This window comes from Delphinapterus leucas, chromosome 8, assembly GCF_059928025.1.
Source record: "Delphinapterus leucas isolate spDelLeu-1000000601 "Yukka" chromosome 8, BTC_Dleu_Yukka2, whole genome shotgun sequence".
NCBI classification, from domain to species: domain Eukaryota; kingdom Metazoa; phylum Chordata; class Mammalia; order Artiodactyla; family Monodontidae; genus Delphinapterus; species Delphinapterus leucas.
Window position 1 is genome coordinate 52,876,694 of NC_143136.1, and position 23,736 is coordinate 52,900,429.

Below are 23,736 nucleotides of genomic sequence, written 5' to 3' on the forward strand. Positions count from 1 at the left end.
TGTTTTTGATTAAAGCTCTGTGAACTATTTTTCTTCCTGAAAATTCATTTCATGAAGACTGACTCGCTTTGGGATTGAAAATGTCCAATCTATACCAATAATCAGAACTCCAAACTTCATTCAAATAAAAGTTTCTGCCTTCACCCCGACCCCCTACCCACCCCTTGGGATGCAAGGTTTAATGTATGGAAGGTCGTTGATCCTTTTTGCCGACAGACTCTTAGATCATTTCCTGCATGGATGGTACAATAGCTCACTTTAAAATGTAGAGGTACTCAGTCTTGGCCTTTGGACCTTAGAGGAGACTGACTTAGAAAGAGTTCCATTTTAACATTTTGACATACACCAGACCATCTAAATATTCATCTCCCGCGAGACCATGAGAGGCACCGTATCATCTAAATATCTCTCACCAAGACAAGACCATGTCTTTAGTCATCATTGTGTTTCTAGTGCTTGAATATGTTTTGAATGTATAAGACCTGATCCTTTTTTCACCTTCGTTACCCTGTCAAATTTCTATTTATCCTTAAAGTTTTAACTCAAACATCATTTCCTTTGCAAGTCCTCCGTGACCCAATTCAACAGAATCAAATGTGTCCCCTATCTTTGTACCTCCTATAGAACTTTACTTGTTCTCTATTTTATTGCTTATCCTCAGTCATGCTTTTATAGATAATCAGCATGTCACCTGTCTCTTTTAATGCCAGATGCAGAGAAGAGTACTTTGTCCTCGATGCCCTCCTCTGTCCCTGAATCTAGCATAGTGCCTTGTATATACTAGGTGATCAAAACCAATTTCTCCCCACTTATGTTTGTTTCTTTTTAATTTAACTTTGCTAGCTAAGGATCAACAACCGGTATCACACTGAACGTTAATGAGGGGAGTTTTCTGTGTCATGGGATGGAAAGTGGACTTATCTTCCAAAATGGGACTTACGGGTCTAAAACTCTTCCATTAGGGATAAAAAAGCTCCTATTCTACCTGAAGAGGCTGATCACTGGATGCTATGTGTTACTGCGTATCTTAGAGGAATTTGTGCCATGCAACCAAGACCATGGGAATCAGAATGATGTGGCTTAGACTTAACTGGCTGTCAGTTAATTTCTCTGAAGCTCAATCTACTCATCTATAAACAGGGAAGTAAAGTGTGTGTCAGGAGGTTTATAGAAAACACATTTGTGTGTATCACCTGGCTCATTACAGGTACTTCTTTAGTAGCTATTACTATTAAAATTTATAATGCCCATTCATTTGGTGCCACCTACGTGCCAGACCTGCTAATGGGGACCTATGTACCTTCCTACTTCATATAATTAGGAGTCACTACCCTTCCTTGAAATATATCAGAAATATAAGTGTGGACTTTAAATAGTGAGCTTCATGGTGTTTGAAGCTTATATTATCTGGGGCAAGGAATATTAAACTTGAGTCAAAGATCATTTTTAAAAAACTGCATGATTAACACTAAGGAGGTGATAGAACCTCAGCCCCTTGAAGCAGATGCTTCAAGAAATCTTATGTATGTGAGAAAGATTATTCATTCTGAAAACAAAAATTGCTACCCTTATTGAGACCTCTATCCCTTATTTGCCCAGCTACTTTGTAGACCCAAGAACCTTCCTGGGTGATCTGTATCTTCTCCTAAAGTAATGGAGTCATGTATTCCAACACCTGGTACCACCTGCTCCTGGTAAGCGAAATGGCTTTGCAGCCTCCTTGACTTTCAATGAGAAGATGAAATGATCATGTGCAGGTAGGAGAGCATCTTATGAGGACGCAGTAGAAGGAAGAGGAATAAATTAAAGCAGTGCTTCTCTATGCCCTTAGGTAAAAACAGATTTAAGAGATTTAAAATGTCGAACTTTGGGTCAGCTGGGCAATCAAATAAGCAGCTGAAAGGATCTAGAGGGAATCTGATGACAGATATTTGAGGCTCAACTGTCAAGAGGGTTTAGATACTTTACCATAAGGCCAGGGTCAGAATGGTTTCTTTGGCTAAAATATTAACTTCACAGTGGACAAGGCAGAGAGGTCAAAGGAAAATATCTAGTATATACTAGAAAAAGTAGACATGAACTTTATGAGTATTCTCAACTTTGGGGCATTCTGTTCAGATAGAAGACACTTTCAAGTACTGATATCTGCAACTTAAGCTTTCACTGTGTCACTACATATTTTTATGCCCTCAAAGAGATAGAGATGCTTGAAAGGTAGCAAGTTGTTGTTAAACATGAAGGACTGGAGTGGCTACCTGAGATCAAATACTGATTCTATCACTTTTTAGCTGTGTGAATTCTCTGCCTCATTTTTCCCATCTGTAAAATAATAATAGTACCTTGTTCATAAGGTTCTTGATAACACTGAAATAGCTAATTCATGTAAAGCACTCAGAACAATGCATGGCACATAGTAGGTGTTCAGCATACATTTGTTGACAACTTTAAAAAGTATACACATCTATTTCTATTTTGATTCTTTTTTTTTGGAAATTTTGTGTTGATGTTACTCCCTTTTGTTGTTTCTTCCTTTAAAATCCTTTCAGTTTTTTTGCCTGGCGCTTAACATTCATCATAACAACTACAACAATGATGACAATAGCTCTATTTATTGGGCTCTTATATCTCACAGCCTTTGCATCCATCCTCTCATTTATTGTTTGGCTAGAAGAGTCCAGAATTCTTAACATATCTTGTAGCACCTTCATGATTCTCCCTTCCTTTTCATCTCTCATTGATGTAAGACATGTCTGACTTGTGTTGTCCAAACAACTCAGGTGATTTCCAACTGCATACAGTGGGCTCTTTTTTTTAAATTAATTTTTATTGGATATAGTTGATTTACAATGTTGTGTTAGTTTCTGCTGTACACCAAAGTGAATCAGTTATACATATACATATATCCACTTTTTAAAATTCTATTCCCATATAGGTCATTACAGAATACTGAGTAGAGTTCCCTGTGCTATACAGTAGGTTCTTATTAGTTATCTATTTTATATATAGCAGTGTGTATATGTCAATCCCAATCTCCCAATTTATCCCTCCTCCCGGTTCCCCCTTGGTAACCATAAGTTTGTTTTCTACATCTGTGACTCCATTTCTGTTCTGTAAATAGGTTCATTTGTACCTTTTTTTTAGATTCCACGTATAAGCAGTATCATATGATATTTATCTTTCTGTCTGACTTACTTCACTCAGTATGACAATCTCTAGGTCCGTGCATGTTGTTGCAAATGGCATTATTTCATTCTTTATCATGGCTGAGTAATATTGCATTGTATGTATGTACCACATCTTCTTTATGCATTCCTCCGTTGATGGGCATTTAGGTTGCTTCCATGTCTTCGCCATAGTGCTGCAATGAACACTGGGGTACCTGTATCTTTTCAAATTATGGTTTTCTCCAGATATATGCCCAGGAGTGGGATTGCCGGATCATATGGTAGCTCTATTTTTTTTTTGCAGTACGCGGGCCTCTCACTGTTGTGGCCTCTCCCGTTGTGGAGCACAGGCTCTGGACGCGCAGGCTCAGCGGCCATGGCTCACGGGCCCAGCCACTCCGTGGCACGTGGGATCCTCCCGGACTGGGACACGAACCCGTGTCCCCTGCATCGTCAGGCGGACTCTCAACCACTGCGCCACCAGATAAGCCCAGTAGCTCTATTTTTAAGGAACCTCCATACTGTTCTCCATAGTGGCTGTACCAATTTACATTCCCACCAACAGTGTAGGAGGGTTCCCTTTTCTCCACACCCTTTCCAGCATTTGTTGTTTGTAGATTTTTTGATGATGGTCATTTTGACCGGTGTGAGGTGTTACCTCATTGTAGTTTTGATTTGCATTTCTCTAATAATTAGTGATGTTGAGCATCCTTTCATGTGCCTCTTGGCCATCTGTATGTCTTCTTTAGAGAAATGTCTATTTAGATCATCTGCCCATTTTTTGGATTGGGTTGTTTGTTTTTTGATATTGAGCTGCGTGAGCTGTTTGTATATTTTGGAGATTAATCCTTTGTCAGTTGCTTCATCTGCAAATATTTTCTCCCATTCTGTGGGTTTTTTCATTTGTTTATGGTTTCCTTTGCTGTGCAAAAGCTTTTAAGTTTCATTAGGTCCCATTTGTTTATTTTTGGTTTTATTTTCATTATTCTAGGAGGTGGATCAAAAAAGATCTTGCTGCAATTTTTTGTCAGAGAGTGTTCCACCTATGTTTTCCTCTAGGAGTTTTATAGTATCCGGCCTTACATTCAGGCCTTTAATTCATTTTGAGTTTATTTTTGTGTATGGTGTTAGAGAATGTTCTAATTTCATTCTTTTACATGTAGCTGTCCAGTTTTCCCTGCACCACTTATCGAAGAGGCTGTCTTCTCTCCATTGTATATTCTTGCCTCCTTTGTTATAGATTTGGTGATCATAGGTGAGTGGGTTTATCTCTGGACTTCCTATCCTGTTCCATTGATCTATCAGAATGCAGAAACTGCCACTGTCTATTGACAAACACATATTTGTACTTTAGGATTCAGGTCAATTATCTGCTATTTCAAATCCTGTACTCCATGCACTAGCAGGTTGTTTTTCACAGCAGTTACTACAGTGCTGTGCAAAAATCAAGCACCAATGTAATCATCTCAAGAGTTTCACTGTGCTCCCCAACTTGCCTCTTTTATGACTCCCTGGTCTTCTTCTATAAACCTGTCGTAATTATGATACAAACTCTTCTACATTTGTTGTGCTATTATTATCATTAAATAAGCCCTCTCGTGAAGCACTGTCTCGTGGTGATGAAGACCCTGGGCTCTGGAGACAGTATGACTAGATATAGATCCTAGCGCCAGCATGGTGTCACCCTGGGCAACTTGCTTTCTTTTTCTAAGCCTCAGTTTTCTCATCTTTAAAACAGGATAATTATATAAACTCTTTTATAGTATTTTCTGGAGGACTAGATGAGACAATGTTTTTAAAATGCTTACTCTGGTCCCTGCCCTAGTGGGAAGCAGCTGCATAGCACAGGGAGATCAGCTGGGTGCTCTGTGACAACCAAGAGGGGTGGGATAGGGAGGGTGGGAGGGAGATGCAAGAGGGAGGAGATGTGGGGATATATGTATACGTATAGCTGATTCACTTTGTTGTACAGCAGAAACTAACATACCATTGTAAAGCAATTATACTCCAATAAAGATGTTAAAAAATATATTATCTATGGTTAATCATGAAATAAAACAGGCCAAACTCCTCTCTCTATACGTGCACACCCACGGAAGTAAAAGACATGTTTGTCAAAGGGATTACCACACACACTATCTAAATGCATATATTACAACATTTAATAAACATTTGTTGAAGGAATAACTCTTATGCACAATATATTTTAAAAACACAAAAGCATGTCTCAAACATGACATGACTGAGTAAAGTGATTATTTCCACAAATCCCCCATTAATGAGACAGAGAAAGATGAGAATACGAAGAAAACCACAATTCCTTGGGAATCCCTAACATATTTTCGCTCTGTTCCTGCACTCATTACAAAATTATTGAACGTCTGTTGCACAGCTAGCAACAAATCCTTTATTAGATGAGCTATACAACAGCCTTTGGCTAAAAGCAGTAGAATTCTAACCAATCAATTCAATTGTCTATGTGTAGTTGAATTTTACCTTTTTCTTTTTTTCCCTTTTGTGATTCTTACCTTTAGTGCAGGTGCATAGTCAGTCTACTAACTTCAGTTATGCAGAAGAAGCAAATGGTTTGGCAGATTATTCATGGCTGCACATAGGCAAGTAGATGCTTGCCTAGCAAGAAATCTATGGTTTAAACTGACATCTCTTTTGCCCCCCAAATGCATAAAAAGGAACAGACACTAGATTTTTCAGTGTTAAGGTAAGCAAACTATCAGTTTATTCTACGTAGATGTGTCTTAATAACTAAATTGCTAATATCTTTAGAAAATTATTTTAGTTTTCCTTTCCTTTCATTAACTTGTTTTCACAGTAGACAATTTTTTTTTTTTTCTGAAGGATAAATCTGTGTACTATTATAGCCAGAGGGGCATTAAAGATACTGCTTTGCACCTGGGAAACCCATTTAATTACTTGAGCTGTCAAAATGTTTTATTGTAAACAGCTTTTCTGATGGATCCTGTTTCCCTCCTATGAACTCTCTTCCCCAGAAGACTGTCCTCTTTTCAGAGGAGCTTAAAGTACAGGTGTCATAATTTAGAGGAATGAAGTTTTTATGTCTGAAAATATCCCATCTTTCTTCTCATGTCCGACTGAGAAATATTGCATGTTCGTTTTTTTCTAGTTTATGTGCATCATAAAACACTATCAAATTAAAAAGATTTTAAAAATTAAATAGAATAAACTGTCTAAACTGCAGGTAAAAGTAAGGTTTTATCTGAGATGAAAAATAGGATATTTGAAGTTGTATACATCTAATAAATCTATTTAGGATGCAATCTAACAACATAAAAAAGAGGCCTAGATGTTACGAGATTTTACAGTTCATTTAAATACACTGAATATCACATAAATAAACTCAGGAACCAAAGAAAGTTTCTGTGATACACAGATGTCTTTTCACACAACACAGCTGAGGTTAAGGAGCTTTTGTCTTGTCTGGCTTTGATTGGGAGTGACATTCCATATCTGTTAAATCCCGTCTTCTTTTTTGGAAAACTTACTCTAACTCCAGGGCCTGCCTTGGCTTGGAGTACCAAGAACATTAACAACTAAGGGAAGATTTTCCCCTTTATGCAGAGAGGCAGGATTCCAACTTAAGTACTATTAAGTCTCAATTCTGGAGTTTCTCATACAAATGCAAGGGTGGTTGGTTAGATGGAGAAATCCAGTGAGGACTCTATTATGAATTTTTAAAGGTGATTAGCAACTAATGGCCATAATTAGAAAAGAATTATTAGCACATTCACTTAAATTAAGCTCCTAGTTACAGTCTTATTGTGATAGGTAATCTTTCTACACCCTTATGCGTTGATAACTGTCATGTGAAAATATGGACTGAACCTAAAGCTTCCTATGAAATACGTGTGAAATTCAAACAAGTGATCTCTTATTATTGGATAGGATAATCCATAAACTAAGGAGGCCCCAAATGCAGTTAGTATATTAAAATAGTTCCAAATAGAACTCTAAACTCAATCTTCAAGAATGGTGTTAACAGTCCTTCTCTACTAAATATTCAAATATTCACACACACTTTGTCACGTGAATGTGGGCATTGAACCGTCTATGCTGTTAGTACAGTTCAAAATATACTATCATGTTGCTCAAAGATACTGCCTTGGAACTCTATCAAACAGCACATGGGCTTGCTCCCTACTCTAGGTTCTACTCAGCCCACACATCACACATACACACACTCTTCCTTGCTGTTTTAAGAATTAGGATTATGGTCTTTATCTCAACCAACAATCCAGGTTCTAACTAAAAAGAGCAAAGGCCAGGGATGACTGGTCATGAAGAAGAGAAAGAAGATCCCTAGAGTTTTACCACTATGCCTGGGGAAGAGAACAAAACGTTCCCCAGACATCTCTGGGCCAGGGGAACGTCACCCTGGGTTGACCGAGAGAGTTCCATGGGAGAAGGGACTGTTGTCTGATGTTCCCTTACTATTCTCTCTGGTATATCCCTACTTCTTTCTGTCCGGCTGAATTTTTTAAACTTGGCCTGCATCTGAGGTTGGTTTCTTTTCTACAGTACGAAGGATTAAAGCTGCTACTTCTTTTGCTCCCTTTTCTTACTTTTTCCCAAAATTCCTACTCTAACTGAAAGATCAAAAACCGAATTTTAAACTGATTTCACTCCTCACTGAGCTTGAGATTTTTCTTTCAAAGCCCCAACAATAGTTGTCAGTTCATACGACAAATTCAGAAGGCTTTTCACCTTTACTAAGCTACTCCCTCTCCTTTTGTGCAAACCTGGTGCTTGGAGTCAAATGTGTTCCAGGCATGGATCTTTTGATTTCCTCCTAAATCTTTGAGTACAGGGTAATTCCACTGAGACCTACTTCCATTTCCATCCAAGTTTATGATTCATACTCAGCATAATAAGGGCCTTATCCCCCTTATTTGTTCAATATTTAACTCTGCCACACTATAGGTTTCTGAAGTCCACAAATACAATAAAGAATTTAGCTAGTGGTCTCGAGGTCCCTGATCAGGAAGAAAGCGACATAAGAATGTGTGTGTGGTAAAGGAGAAACACAGGAGTACTGTAGGTTTTTCCTACTCAGGGATCTACAGTAGTCAAATTCATAGAGGTAGAAAGTAGAATGGTGGTTGTCAGGGGCTGCGGTGGTTGCAGGGGCGGAAGGAGAGTTCTTGTTTCATGGGTACAGTTTGGAAAGGTGAAAAAGGCAGATGGTGGTGATGATCGCCAATAATGTAAATGTACTTTACACTACCAAACTGTGCACTTGAAAATGATAAAATAGTAAATTTTATGTACATTTTACCACATTAAAAAAATGATTTTCAAACACACAGAATAGATACAATTGAGAAATTTACATTAAAAAATACACATATATGTTATAAGTAATCAGAGAAGTGCAAATTAAAATAGTGAGATTTTGGGCTTCCCTGGTGGCGCAGTGGTTGAGAGTCCGCCTGCCGATGCAGGGGACACGGGTTCGTGCCCCGGTCTGGGAGGATCCCACATACCGCGGAGCGGCTGGGCCCGTGAGCCATGGCCGCTGAGCCTGCGCGTCCGGAGCCTGTGCTCTGCAACGGGAGAGGCCACAGCAGTGACAGGCCCGCGTACCGCCAAAAATAAATAAATAAATAAAATAAATAAATAGCGAGATTTTAATTCACCCATCAGATTGTATGTATACACACACACACACGTACACACGAATGAATTTGTTGGACGTAAATTTTCTTTTTGTTCAAGGGAGTCCTGCCTTTGAAAGTGCAATATACATTTACTGTTAACATTAAAACCGTTGATAACCCCACAATGTAATTCTTGGTTTCTAGCCTAGAAAGCATTTGTTCATAAAGAGCCATAAACAAAGACTTTCATTATGGGATTGTTTTGCAATAGGAATTAAAAAAAAAAAAAGATCCTAGTGTCCCTAACCATTTTACTGAACAAATGAATAGTAGTAAATCTGTATTATGAAATACTTATATTGTGGTTAAAACAAAAGCTATATACTTATACACATACATATGTAGGAAATGGAGGTATTTTCCAGACGTATTGTTAAGTAATAAAAGAAGCTGCTAAAAAATGCATAGAATAAAATATTGTATTAAAAAATACCCAAACCCAAAACACATCTCACTAAAACATATATTTCCCATTTTGTTTGTAAATTTTTGTAAAAAAATTTTTTAAAGTTGTGGTTGGAAAATTTAACACTGTACTAATACTGTTGGAAATCAAATAAGGAATTAAATATTCCAATCTTCTGTACTTTAACAAAGTAAACAATCTTTATTATCTTTGTACATATAATACAAAACTATGCATATATATAATTTTATGTAACATTATATAGTGTTTATAATATCAATAGCTTCCTATTACTTTTGTTGATATCTCTTTTCATTATTTATTATTATTTTTTTTGTTGGGGTATAGTTGCTTTACAATGTTCTGTTTCTGCTGTACAGCAGGGTGAATCAGCTATACGTATACATATATCCCCTCTTTTTTGGATTTCCTTCCCATTTAGCTCACCACAGAGCACTGAGTAGAGTTCCCTGTGCTATACAGTAGGTTCTCATTAGTTATCTATTTTATACATAGTAGTGTATATATGACAATACCAATCTCCCAATTCATCCCACCCTTCATTTCCCCCCTTGGTGTCCATATATTTGTTCTCTACATCTGTGTCTTTATTTCTGCTTTGCATATAGGTTCACCTATACCATTTTTGTAGATTCCACATATATGCGTTAATATATGATATTTGTTTTCCTCTTTAGTTGCTATAACTTAAAGTACTTTTCTGTTTTTGAGATTTGTATTTGACAAACTCTGGAGTGTTAGAATAAATATGTTAGTAAATATCATTGTATATTTTGAAATATTTTCACAAGAAAAATTCTAAGGGCTAGGAACACTGATTAAAAGCTATAAATGTTTTGTTGAATAATAAAAAAAAAAAAAAGAATGTGTGTGTGTGTGTGTGCGTGCATGTATGTGTGTGTGTGTGTGTGTGTGTGCGCGCGCGCTCTCTTTTAGTTTCACTTCAAGTCTCCTATATGCAACCTTCTGCAGACAATGATTTATATAATGAATAAATTGAGAACACATGGTTGGAGTGATTCAGGTTGGCTGAAAAAAAAAAATCCCTGAGAGTCCCCTGAGGAGAATCTGGTATGGTTGCCTCTGACCAAAAATGGTAAAAGAGCCCAGAGAAAGGTAAAGAATGACAGAATCTAGGGCAACCAACCAGGTAGTAACTTCCAGTGTTTGACACTAGAATTGCAAAAACAAAACAGAAAATAAACTTACACTATACAGCTGTGCTTGTTTTGCAGCAAGCTTCACCAGGTTAGTGGGGGAATTTTGTATTTCTTAGTTTGCCTGGAATATCAATTTCAGCTGTGCTGGCAACTGGAGGCTTACTCTAAAGCATTGGTTCTGATTCTAATTCTAAGGACCAGCAGCATCACCTGGAAGCTTGTTAGACATACAGATTCTTAAGCCCCTCCCAGACCTACTGAATCAGAAGCTTTGCAGGTAGAGCCCAGCAAACTGTGTTTAACAAGCCCTGCCACTGATTTCTGATGTATGAGAACCACCGCCCTAAACACTAATGATCTCTTCTAACATAAGAGTCCTCTGAGCCTAGACTGTGGCATTAGGTCCCAATTCTGACATTCATGCCCATTGTATTTCTTCTGATCCCAGAGACAGAAATACTGGCGGCAAGGACAATGCAGAACAAAGAGACACAGATAGCCATTACTAGCTGGGGCTCTCACTGCGAACCCGAGGCTATTTCCATTGTCCCTACATTCCTGGAAGGAGTCACAGGAGAGTTGGAGGGATGGCCAAGATCTCCTCTGAGACAGCAGTCTGAGCCCTCTTGCCGCTCCCATCAGAGGGAAACATTTTAGAAACATTTACCTCCACTAGCTTATAACGCTACAGAGAACTCCATAACCTGCCCAGCAAAATGTCCTGGGGTTTGACTATTACGCGAGCAGCACTTCTAACCTTTGAGTGACGAATAAGAAAACTAAGAGCATGACTCCCCTTGGAGCAGTGATTCCCTGGCTTTGGGCTGTGCAGGGAAACACAGGGTCATGTAAAATACAGATATTCAAGCCTAAGGGGTTCTGACGCAGACGGTCTAAGGTATAGAGCCCAAGAGTCAATATTTTAATAAGAATCCCCAGATGATCCTGCCATTGCTTCTGTAAGAAATTTAAAGAACTACTATTGCCTTATACACAATTGATACAGCACTTTTAGCCTGTATATTATATCCATTTCCCGAACTTCTTACATGGAGATTTCAAGGCCTTCTCTCAGTTAAAAATATGAACAGATAGCTTTGTAATGATAATGTTCCCATATGTTCATATGGCACTTGTACACTTTTAAAAGTTCCTTCACATGCACCATCTCAAAATAGCGAGGGCACAAAATGGTATTGCTTGGAGAATGTTGCTTCCTTGATCCAAGCAGTTATTCAGAGAGAAGAGAGGAGTTTATGAATATATATTTGTGGCCGTATACAATGTGCAGGGATTAATGCCATGGATGAAATCAGGCACTGTGGAGAACGCGCATCCAAGGGAAATCCAAAAGAGGATATCTTTTTTCTTAGTGAGAATTAAATTAAGGTGATTTTTAGAGCAGTTGCACTACAGTCCCAGCTGTTTCCAAGGCTGTGGTCTAAAATATTGGATTATGTACTTTTTTCCATACTTGAAAAATTTGCAGTACAGCTTCCACAGAATACTGCCAAATAAATACTAAGGATGTCGATGTTTATTCTTCTGGAACAGAGACACAAAAATCAACCAAGAACTCTATTTAGGAGTGGAGGGAGACCCCTGAAGGACAGCATTTCATTTGTACATTTTCATTATGTAAGAGTAAAGGATCAGGACAGCTCTCAGGACTTTCCTATTGGGCTCTACGGCTTACTTCTGTTAAAGAAGAGTGCCAATGCAGCCAAGGTTGCAGGTTTGATACCCACATAAGAGGAAAATCATTCTCTGGTTACAGACCGCACCTTGATCAGCTGCCCTGCAAGTGTATGCCATTGACCAGTAAAGAGTTCAAGAAAAATTGAGGAGCTGTTAATACCACACAAGACGCCAAAGCTCCTTTCAAACTGGTATATGCAGCTGGGGCTTCATCTCTGTTGTATCTATTACTTAATTGGATTTTAAAGCATCTACTACTTTAAGAACATCACCATCTTCTTGTACACAACAGTTTTAACCATGCAACACATTAGGGGAATCCAAGACAGAATCTCTCAAATATTAAGTAGGTAACAATATGCAGAACAATACTTGTGACTAATCCTGACAATTTCATCTGATTACCTCTATTTTATAGGCACATTACTTACTTGCAGTTTTCTTACAAACTTTTTGTTTTAACAATTGCTACGTTGGTCTATGCTTTGATATCACTATAACTTTATTTGGTTCTGCTTAAGTTTTTTTCTCACATGATTTAAGTTTTAGGTAAGTATGAACTAATTCTAACTTGGAGAGCTCATTCTAATGAAAATGACTCCTGTAAGATTATATATAGTTTCACAGTGTATGGGATGTAGAGTGAGGGTGTGAAACGCATACACAGTAAACCCACAGCATCATATCTGTGTCAAATTTCTCCAAAGAGAGAAGGACAAAACTAAACAGCTAAGGAAGGGTCTACCTGACCACTCTTTTCTTAGTTCTCACATATTTCCTGTTCTGAATTTTCTTCTTCCAAACAACAATAAGGAGGGTACAAAAAAGGTAAAAATCTTTGTTCCAAGGAGAACTTTGTTAAAGTAAGCTTTAAGGACTGGAGCCAAAGGCCTTTTCCCATGAGCTTCTGGAGCAAAACACAAATGGAAACAGGTCCGCAGATAACAAGCAGGGCTGGTCCCTGGGGCCGAGCTTCTCAGCCTGCAGCTGAGTTACGTTCCCCCACTGCTGGGGACTGTTAATGCCTCTGGCCCAGGATCAAGGAATAGTTAGAGGGACAGCATGGCTGTGTTCCAAACATTACCTAGGCTGTAAGCATTACTAACTGAGTTTAAACTACAAACATCACTAAATGAATCTGTACTTGAACAGAAACCCTCAATTAATATTAGCTATAACTGTTATTCTACAGTTGGACAGGACCTCAGAAATTCTCTGATGAGATCCAAATCCCTCAGTTTCCAGGTAAGGGGACGACCAATTAAGGTAAAAAGACTTATCCCAAGGACACACAGCTGGTTAGACACAGTATCCTTGGCTATTAAAGGAAATGATCACATTTTGACACCAATGACATTTTCACTGCCTTCATACTTAAAAAGATGAAGCAAGTGATCCCTGTCATAGTGTGCCCGACTCCCACCTGATCCCCATCCTCATTTCCTCTTTGAGTATCACACCTTCCTCTTTCTCCATGAGCTTCCCCTTCTCTGATTTTACCTCCTTTTTCTAAACCATCCCTGACTCTCCTCCTTGCACTGTATCCCTCTACTCCTCCCCATTCCTGAGCCATAAGATAGTACAGAGTCAGGAATAATGAAGGGGTGCTTGCTTCGGCAGCACATATCCTAAAACTGGAATGATACAGAGAAGATTAGCATAGCCCCTGCGCAAGGAATAATGAAGGGAATCAAGAATAGCTATTGCTTATATCACTTTGTAAGCTTTGTCAAAGGTTTTACATCTTGACAGGACATTTCAATATCCCTACTAAAGTGTCTCCATCAAAATGTCCAGCTTTGCAGTAAAGATGAGCCATCAAAAAATCCAGGAAGACTAGATAAGAGATTTCACATTTTAACTTCTGACTGCCCCATTATCTGTCTTCTTTGTACCTCTCCATTCTCTTGGCCACCACTGTCTCTTGTCCTGGAACCACTGCAGGGCCCAGCTCTGAGTGGGCTCCAGCCAACCTCACACAGGCGCAATCTGAGGACAGCACTGGGCAGGGTACCCGATGTTCTCTCTCTTAACTGGCTTCCCTACTGCTGTGGATGGGGAAGCCCTCAAAGAAACAAGCATGCACAACTCAGAAGGGGGAAATGGAAGTTACTACAAACTTATTTATCTGCCTCCCTCCCCAGTCCACAGGGAAGGTCCTGAGATACAGATGATACGGCTCTTTGGGGCTAGGTCTCCTGGATCAGGTGGTCTGTCCAGTCTGTTTAGATATCCTCTTATCCATTCTCTCTTCTCCCTGTTTCACCACCCTTGTATCTCTCACTTCTTTCCTCTGGATTTGCACTCTCTAACTAAGGCACTGAAGCCTGCTTTCTAGGTAACCCAGGCTAAGGGAATGTACTTTGGTATACAAACTTAACATTCCAGTAAAAACTCAAAATGACATTGGCCAATATCTTACAGTATCAGATTTAGCATTTACCAATTATGTGACTACATCTAATGCATTCAAAAATTTTAAGACCAACACAATCAAGTATTGGGGTGTTAATGACTTCCCCAGACTCAGTCTTAAAAGGGATTCTATTTTATATTTAAACTTTATTTGCTTTTGTATAAGGAGGGTGTATGTGAATTAGAGTAGGGAAAGGAAGAAAAAGTAACATTAAAAATGCATTATAAATGTAGATTCCCTAAGTTTTCCATGTAACTCAAAGAGTTGAGTTCATTTGTGATAAAAGCAAGACACTGATAGATGCTAAATTAAAAAACAAATGGGTGTTTGACTAAATAGCTTTGGGAACTTCTGAGTTAAACAAAGTTAATCAATTTTTTTTCCTTATTGTACAACTTCTCACAGCCTTTCATATGTAAAACTATAAGATTAACTGATTGGTATGTGTTAATTTATCAATTATTTCATGCTGGATAAATTACATGGGGATCCGATGGTGGACAAAAATAGAAACAATGTTTGCCCTCATGTAGTTTTCAGCCCACTGAAGGGAGACCAACATCTATAGACGTGATTATGTAAATAAATGTAAACTTGCAAACAAGAGAAATGCATGAGAGTTTGTAATAAAATTCCAATGAGAATTGTGAATATCTAAGGAGGGCAAAGTATATACTGTTTACAAACATAATTTGATAACTGCTCATTTTTCAGGGAAAGTTTTTTTTGGGCAGGGAGGATGAAATGCTGTATTAAGTGTATAGCTGAGGTTGAGAAACATTATTGGGACATCGTTGAGAAACAATGTTCAAAGAATTGTCTTTGAGGAAGATTCTTAACCTCTGTCTTCTCATCCAAAAATGAGAAGTTTTAACTCATTGACATTTCAGTGACTTTTCTAGTTATATATTGTATGATTAAATAACTCTAACTAAAATGTTTAGAAATTTGAGAATATTGTTTGTGATTTCTCCAGGACCCACTGCTGTCCCTTCTCTCTTTGCTGCTAACCTAATTGCTAATTACTCCCTTCATTTGAGTGGTAATATGGGAAATGGAAACCATAAAATCTACATTAGGAAATTTTGCTACTTATTGCCAGGAAGTAGATTAAAGCTATTGTACTCTTCAGTGTAAAGATAGGGCAAAATCTGACAAAAGGCATCCTCTTTGCTCAAAGAATAAGGTTTAATGTCAATAAAACATTCGGGATGGAGAATTAGTCCACATTTTCTTTGGTGAGTACTGTAGACAATAATTGTGTTGAATTTTATATATAAAAACTTCTATAATCTACTAGGAGTTCAAATAACCTCAAAATATTGAAATGATTTTTTAAAAAATCAATGAAAATTAACACAGATTTCTGTTTCAAATGCCACTTTCCAGTTAATCTCTATAAAAAACAGACGTCTGTTTCCCATTTGTCTCCTCCTTAAAATAGTTTTACTGTGTGCCATGTATGTCTAATCCTTCTCGGGTAATATGGATTTAATAAGACATATGTCCTTATGTGTAGTACTTGGAAAGCCCTTTCCACAATTTGCTGTTTTAGGTCACACACATCTGGTGCTATTTTGACCTGGCAATTACATATAGTTCCTTCCTTAATTTCTTGGGAAAAAATAATAACATGACAAATTGGGAGTATGTTCAAATTAGCTTTTAAGTTTCTCCCAGTTGGGTGGACTGAACAAGAACTTCTATAAGCATTTCCTTCTTAGAGCTACATAAAACTTTCTCACCCATTTTTCATTGTCAAGAAATGTCTTTTTAAATGTCCAAAAGTCAAGTTTAATGGTAGCATTCTAACATTAGTTCAATAAGCCACTCTACAAGTTGAGGCAAATATATTTCTCCCTGAATATTATGTGTCAGAAGGTCTATCATTTAGCCTTGGCTCTACCACATACAAACTTTGGAACTTTTGTCTATTTGTCCCATTGCTATTAGTTTCTTTGTGTATTTTTATGTGGAAATTAAATTATGTGGTCTTCACACATCACAAGGTTACTTTAAGGATCAAATGAAACATATGTGGAAGTGTTCTTTTATGTGGAAATGTTTTGAAATAGAAAAGTAACTTTACAAATAAGAGATACTACTTGTTGATCTCTAAAGGTTCACCTTATTAAACTAAACGTCTAGAAATCAACAGGACCTTATTAGATACTATGGAAGATATGAAACATGTATAATGCAGTGTTTTTCGGTTATAAAAGGTGACCTTAAAACACTTCAACTAATTAAGAATATACTACTACAAATTAAATACTATATACTATAAGCAAGAAGTGGAACAGCTGCTTAAAGAAGAAAATAATCAGTGTAAACTGGAATAATGACATACTAGATAGTAACTGAGTAATCAGAGAGGATTTGAAGAAGTGCAAAGCGAAAGAGCAAGACAGAGAAAACCTTCAGAGGGGCAAGAGTAGGCACAAAAAAGTGAAATGTCAGAATGAATGAACCACTTCTCAGGTGACATGGTCAGATCCTTTAAAAAAAAAAAGATCTCATTCTGGTCTTTTGTGCAAATTTGAATCTCTTCTACCCAAAAGGAATATGTGGAGAAATTCAGGACCAACAAATCATGAAGAACACTTGGTTCTCATACACCTAACACCTCCTGTCTCTCATTATTCTTCTTCCACCAAAACAGTGTGGACCATTTTTGGCAGCCTGTCAACATGCAACCTGTCACCACACTAATTAACGTGTCTACAGCTAGAAAAGCAATGATAAAAAACGACAATCTAATGTTTCAAATTTAATGTCTGACAGCCACTTTCCCAAATACAACCTGTGGAATTTATAAATCAAGAGGAAAATCTGTTCATGTTTTCAAATCAAGGACAATATGGTGACTCTTTGCTTTACCTGACGCATAGAGCACCGTATCATTGGCTAGGGCAGCTCTGGTATTAGAGTAAGGGAAGCAAGGTCCCAGGGGTAAGAGAAACATAAAGAGTATGTTTCGTCATGGTGATGTTTAGGATTATCATATAACTGGGGGCAATCATAAAATCACATTTTGTCCGTAAATTTTGTCACGGTTATCTCAGAAACCTAGAAAGAATATACATGTGGCTTGTTGGAATCCCTTTATAATGTGCTCTTGGGCACGCTTTTCCCCACTGGAGGAAAACTCACACGTGCTGCTCTTCCTCACCTAAGGGAGCTCAATGATTCCTAGGAGGTAGTCTCGTCACTGCAGGACAAATCACAGAGTAGTTTTGTGATGTTACTGAATCACTTTTGTGCTGCCTCTGTTTTCCTACTGGTTTCAAGCTACAACTAAGTTACTTACGAAGCAAAAACTTTATCTTGAACCAATTTCACCTTTATAATCCCTCCAACCCAGCACCCCTTGATATGTTTACTTAACAAAATTTATATAGTACCCTTGATGTTAGAGGTGATTTCTGGGGACTGATGATCCAAAGACATATCATGCCTGGTCCTGAAAATTATTTATCAAGGTCACTGTGCACTTGCAGTATTATTTTATTTATCACTATGTCAAGGCATCTTGTTTTGTTTGCCACCTCCTTACATTCTAAGAGCACTAAATTTTGTTTAGAGACTCCCTTTCACTGTTAGTACAGTCAGAAGGAGCTACCAAGTCCCTCACCATGGACCTCATGCCATTTCAAGTTTGGGCATGGAATGGTGGGGATAGGTGTGGAGACGGGAGGATGCAGGACCTAGCAGCTGCTACCTACCATGCTGCCTAATGGAAGAGAAATGAGTGAAGACTGGTGTGATGCCTTCCAGTGACCCATAACAACTACACATGACTAATGGATTAGCCATCGGCACCAGCTTCCTCATTAGCTGCAAACAGTATTTTACTCAATGAATGAGTAGAAAAGTTCCTCACCACAAAGAGATTCTGCCTCTGAATGCAGTGGAGATTTTGTCTTTGAAGCCATGATAGTACAACATTGAATCTTCACTAAATGCAATTTACCTTACAATAAGTAACAGCCCCATGGAAGAGCACTGCTGTAAGAAGGGAATTATTCCAGCTTTATAAGGTATTTGTCTGAGCTGCAAAAAAATGGTTGAATCTTAGTCAAGCTATGAGCACGATGGCAATTTCACTCTTTCATGCCTTTGCACATGATGTTTTCTTTGCCTCGAAATACCACTTCTCTCTGGTTGGAGAACCCAGCTTAAATGTAACCTTCTGGGTGAAGTTTCTTCTGACCTCTCTAATGTAGAAAATACTCCTCCCTCTTCTGTTCTTTCATTACGTATCTTCACTGAACAGACTTATATTAGAACACTGATTATTTGTTTTAATGGTCATCTCAACTCAGCGCTAAACTCCTTGAAAACAAAGACATGTTTATATTTGTTTCCTCTGTGCCAGGCTAATAGCAGAGACTCAGTACTTGTTTGTGAAATAAGCGTTGTCATGGTCCCATGAAGTAAGTGGCAAACATTAAATGGACAAGGGACAAGAATCCATAACCATTTGTCCATGTCCCTCTTGACTGCCCCAGCTGTGAAAAGGTGGGGGTAACCACCACTATTTATATTATTCATGTTGATAATATCAATTCTGGAGAAAATGGATGTCAAGGGCAGCCTTGAAATGAAAAGGTATCCATTCATTCAGAGAGGCATTCAGTACACATTTACCAATTAGTCACTATGTGCCATGAAAGGCAAGATAAATGGCACGGTCCCTAACTCTGAAGACAAGAAAATAAATCTTCACAATACAGGGTATTAAGTGTCGAGCACTGCGATAAGAAAGGCACCTAATCTACACTAGGTGAGTCAGGGAGGGATTCTCTGAGGGTTATGACCAATGCCCTTGAGGGTTATGACCAGTGCCCTTGAAAGACCAATGGGACTTAAGTGTGATGAAAGTATAGAAAGCATTCTGAGTAAATGGGAAAGCCATGTGAATGTCCAGTGTTGGGAAAGAGGCTAACGTGTTTGGGGACGAGAAGTAGTGTGGCCTGGGAGATAAAGAAAGAAGATGGAAAAGGGGACTTCTACCTGGTTACAAGCTAGTGAGGGGAAGGTATGAATGCATGTCAATGAGTATCAGGTCTTTAAAGGTTCAGTTTCATGATTTCTAACAGCATACTCCAGCCAAGTTCCTATTGGGCAGTGTTGCCCAAATCACTCAGTCTGGGATACCCAGTCAAATTTGTCATACTTGGGGAAATTTTTTTGAAGGTTTAGGACAATTATACTAGTCCTATTTATTATAATTTTAAAAAGTTGATTACCTCAAAAATCCATAGGGCAGATATACCAAACTTTTTTTGACATAGACGTTTAAAAATAATATTTAAAATTTTTCTTTTAAGTCTAGAATAAAGGTAAATAATCAACTGATTCTAACATATCAGCATGGCTAGTTTGGTAAAATGGACTATATACAGCAATTTTTGAACACTTTATATTGACCAGATGTGGATGAGTGACTTAGAACAAAATTAAAATGTCCGTAAGAATCTTCAATAGTAATTTCCTGGGCTGATCTTAGATCAACTTCAACTTTCTATAAGAAATGTGACATTTCCGCTAACTCTAATTCCAATCTTTGTCTCTGAATCCCCAAATCAGCTTTACCTCCCTCTAGCATACAGCTGTCATTTTACTAAATCGATGGGCAGGAAACCTACTCCCTTCTCAGAGAAAATCAGGGGACACAGAAACAGTCTTATTTCCAAAACAATACCTAAAGAGCAGAATGTAGAACTTCCAAGGGACATTATAATTGTTTAAAAGGCAGGAAAGCCTCATATATCAGTTCCAGTGGTAGAACAATCAACTACATTGTACGTACACAGTCAGACTCATTCATAATCTGTGCTAGTATTTCCAAAAGTCTCAAAACCATGTTTGAAAATTTTTAATGGATCATAAAATAAAGCAAATTGTGTGCATTCATTTAAATCAAGTGAATCTGAACATTTGAAGCATGATCCTAGTGCAAAACTCAGTGCTCGGCCTCAAGTAGTATACAGAGATGATCCAAGTACAGGTCCCATTCCCAAGAACTTTCAGTGTATAAGAGCTGATAGAGCTCTCCCTCTCTGAATATCCCTTCATTTTAAATGTAAAATGCTTATTCATTCAATAGGTACTCCAAGACCCCATGTCAAGTTTGTAAAAAAAAAAAAAATATATATATATATATATATATATATATATTTTTTTTTTTTCCTTCGGTACGCGGGCCTCTCACTGTTGTGGTCTCTCCCATTGCGGAGCACAGGCTCCGGACGCGCAGGCTCAGTGGCCACGGCTCATGGGCCCAGCCGCTCCGTGGCACGTGGGATCCTCCCGGACCGGGGCACAAACCCGTGTCCCCCGCATCGGCAGGCGGACTCTCAACCACTGCTCCACCAGTGAAGCCCAAGTTTGTAAATATTTTAAGGCTTCTGGAAAGACAACAAGTAACAGTGGTGAACTAGGATTGAGATATGCTGACCAGTTGCTTCTGAAGTTCATTAGAATGCCTTTCAGGAATTTTCTTGGCAGGCAAAAAAAAAAAAAAAAAAGCCAATAGGTCTATGAGTACATTAAGACTATTGGGAGAAAATGCAGGAGAGGGAGGGGAAAGTACAAATAAAAGAATACATTTCTTAATTTAAAGATGTCTGACTGAAAGTCCTAGATTGATAAACAAATAAGAATATCTTGCAGGGAAAAATGTTGTATATGTCTAGATCTCAAGATATTTCTGCAATATTAATTCTCTCCACACATCTGAGGCCAGCAGGCATCATTTCTGCTACTGGTGAAGAAAAGAGCCAAGTTGCCTAGGGCTCTGCAGCTTGTTGCGGTGTGAACCAGAGCTAAAATAGGATTCTTGGCTCTCTAGATTTCTGATATCCAATTCAGCAGACTTCAACTTTCCACTAGACACTCTTGCAAGTTAAGCACTTCTCATGTCAGCTTGTAACCAGCTGCTTAAATATCCTGTCAACTCTTCAAGTGTTATAAGTGTTAAGTGTCTAGGAACCTAGTACGTCCTGAGGACTAGTACCTACCTCACTATATTGTTTGAATTTAGGTAGTAGTAAGAGTTCAAGAAGCCATCATTTCTATAAGTACTGCATATGAAAGTCCTAATGCTAATATCTTATGGAAAGAAGACTTAACTGGATAAAGGCTCAGAAGCCTCAATTATTTCCTTAAATAGGAAATCAAATTGCTAATGCTGATAAAGTGAATTATTATTTACAAATATCAATACAGTTTGTTTTCAAAAAAGTGAAAGAAAAACATCAAATAATTGGAGGGGAGTAGGCATGTATGCATATGTGTGCTTAGGCTGAAGCAGAATTTTTCTACATATGTCACATAACCAGTTTATTTTCTATGAAACTGGTTGTTTGACGTTGAAAACATACAATATATAAAAGTGCCTCATATTTAGAATTTTTGGTATTAAGTAAAAAATTGCTTAAAAACATGTTTCTTATTGGCATAACTGAAAATTCTGGAAGTTAACAGAAGATAGAAAATTGAACACAAGGAAAGTAATGTAAGGAATGTAGAGGGATGGGAGGAAGAAAGTGCCATAATGAGAAAGATGAGGTTAATATGTGTTATTTTAAAAGTACCATTCACTTAACAACCACTTATTGAGAAATTACTATCCCTAAGCACTTAACAAAATATCATAGAGCTGAAATTCCAGTGGAGAAAGAAACAGACATCAGATGTATAGTGTCAGGAGAGGATGAAAGTTAGCTATACTGACATTTTAAATAGAATTAGTTTAAATTTTTAAATAATAGATTAAAAATAGTTTTTTGGACAGCTTAAAATAGAAATTGTTCATGCATAGTCACATATCTATACAGTATATATAGTTCATAATAGAAAGGATTTCCATTAGGTGTTCTTTTTAGTGTCATGACTTTACATCCTAAGAAACAACCTAAAACAATGCTTCTTTTATAATGAACTGCTACCAAGATAACCCACTGATTTATAGGGAGACCTCTTTATATATAATCTTTGAAGTAATAACTGTGGCCTTCTCTTCTCACCTCCAAACCCCAATTTTCAAAGCCTTGTGCTTTGCGTCTTAACTGCAGTGTTAAGCAGGGTCTACTTGGATAAGCTCAGACTCCAGAATTAGTTTGATAGCTTTATATTCACTCCATAGAGCCCTGGAGCTTTGTGACAATTGATTAAAGAGTGAACAGGTAAGGGTAATGAAATGACACCACAAAGGGGACCTCACCAGGGGAAGATGACATACAACTCAGTAGACCATTAAATTACCTCTTGATTTGTTCTAACAAGATACATACAGTCTTAGTCTACATGTTTTGCATTACTACCATGTATCTGAAGCTCATTCATGGTTACTTTATTTATTTCTTTTTAAAATCTCCAACTTTGCCTCAAACTCTCTTCAAGCAAAATAATGTGCATAGTGGAGTCTTTTGCATGATCACATCCTTTCGTACTTTAAACCAAAACTTCTTCCAAATTTACATAGATAGCATTTTGAATCCCCAATATTTGAATTGGCAGCACTGTTGCACATTCATTCATTTATATAATCATTCATTCAGTCATATAACAATATATATTGAGACTTTATAACAATATTAAGGCACTTGTGCTAATATATATAGATACAGAAGTAAAAGGCCCATTCTCTCTAAATCTTGAAGAAAGATAGATAAGGTTGAAGACATGATTAAGTGCTCCTATAGAAATAAGCACAGAGTGAAGAGAGGTTGGCACCCGATTCGCCCCTGGTGTAGGTTACTGGACAAGAGTTCCTAGAGGAGATGACACTTGTCTTGAGTCTTGAGAATTAAGTCATATGGAAACAGTAGGAAGAGCGGGGGGAGGAAAAAACATCTTAAGAAGCCTTCCTGGTTCCCAAAGGAATTAAAGATGTTTGGCAGGAATCTAGGCCCTGAACCCCAGGCCAATCTTATGGTTATTCCTGAGTCATAAATTCTGCCTTTCTGTTTCTATGTCTAGAATCATCTGTTAATGGGTATATTTATGTGGGCTCAGAAGTGGCAATTGGGGTACAGTCAGTGTAGGGAGCAAAAATGAGTTTTCCAAAAGAGAGCTGTGTTATGGGCTTCCACTCAGGGAGCCAGGTCAGTAACTGTCATTAACAATTGCTTTCTGTTAACAAAAAGCCTTTTGATATATACTCATTGTG

General features: G+C 37.8%; 1 long non-coding RNA gene and 1 other non-coding gene across 2 annotated transcripts in view; one reads left to right on the forward strand and one right to left on the reverse strand.

Annotated features, from left to right (window-relative positions):
* The window catches only part of LOC149748556 (uncharacterized), a 144,723-nt gene that overhangs the window by 70,779 nt on the left and 50,208 nt on the right, over positions 1-23,736 (reverse strand). The gene's annotated exons all lie outside the window — the stretch shown is intronic.
* Positions 13,747-13,854, forward strand: LOC115802191 (U6 spliceosomal RNA). The gene has a single exon (XR_004022590.1). It is a non-coding gene; the product is annotated as a U6 spliceosomal RNA (small nuclear RNA).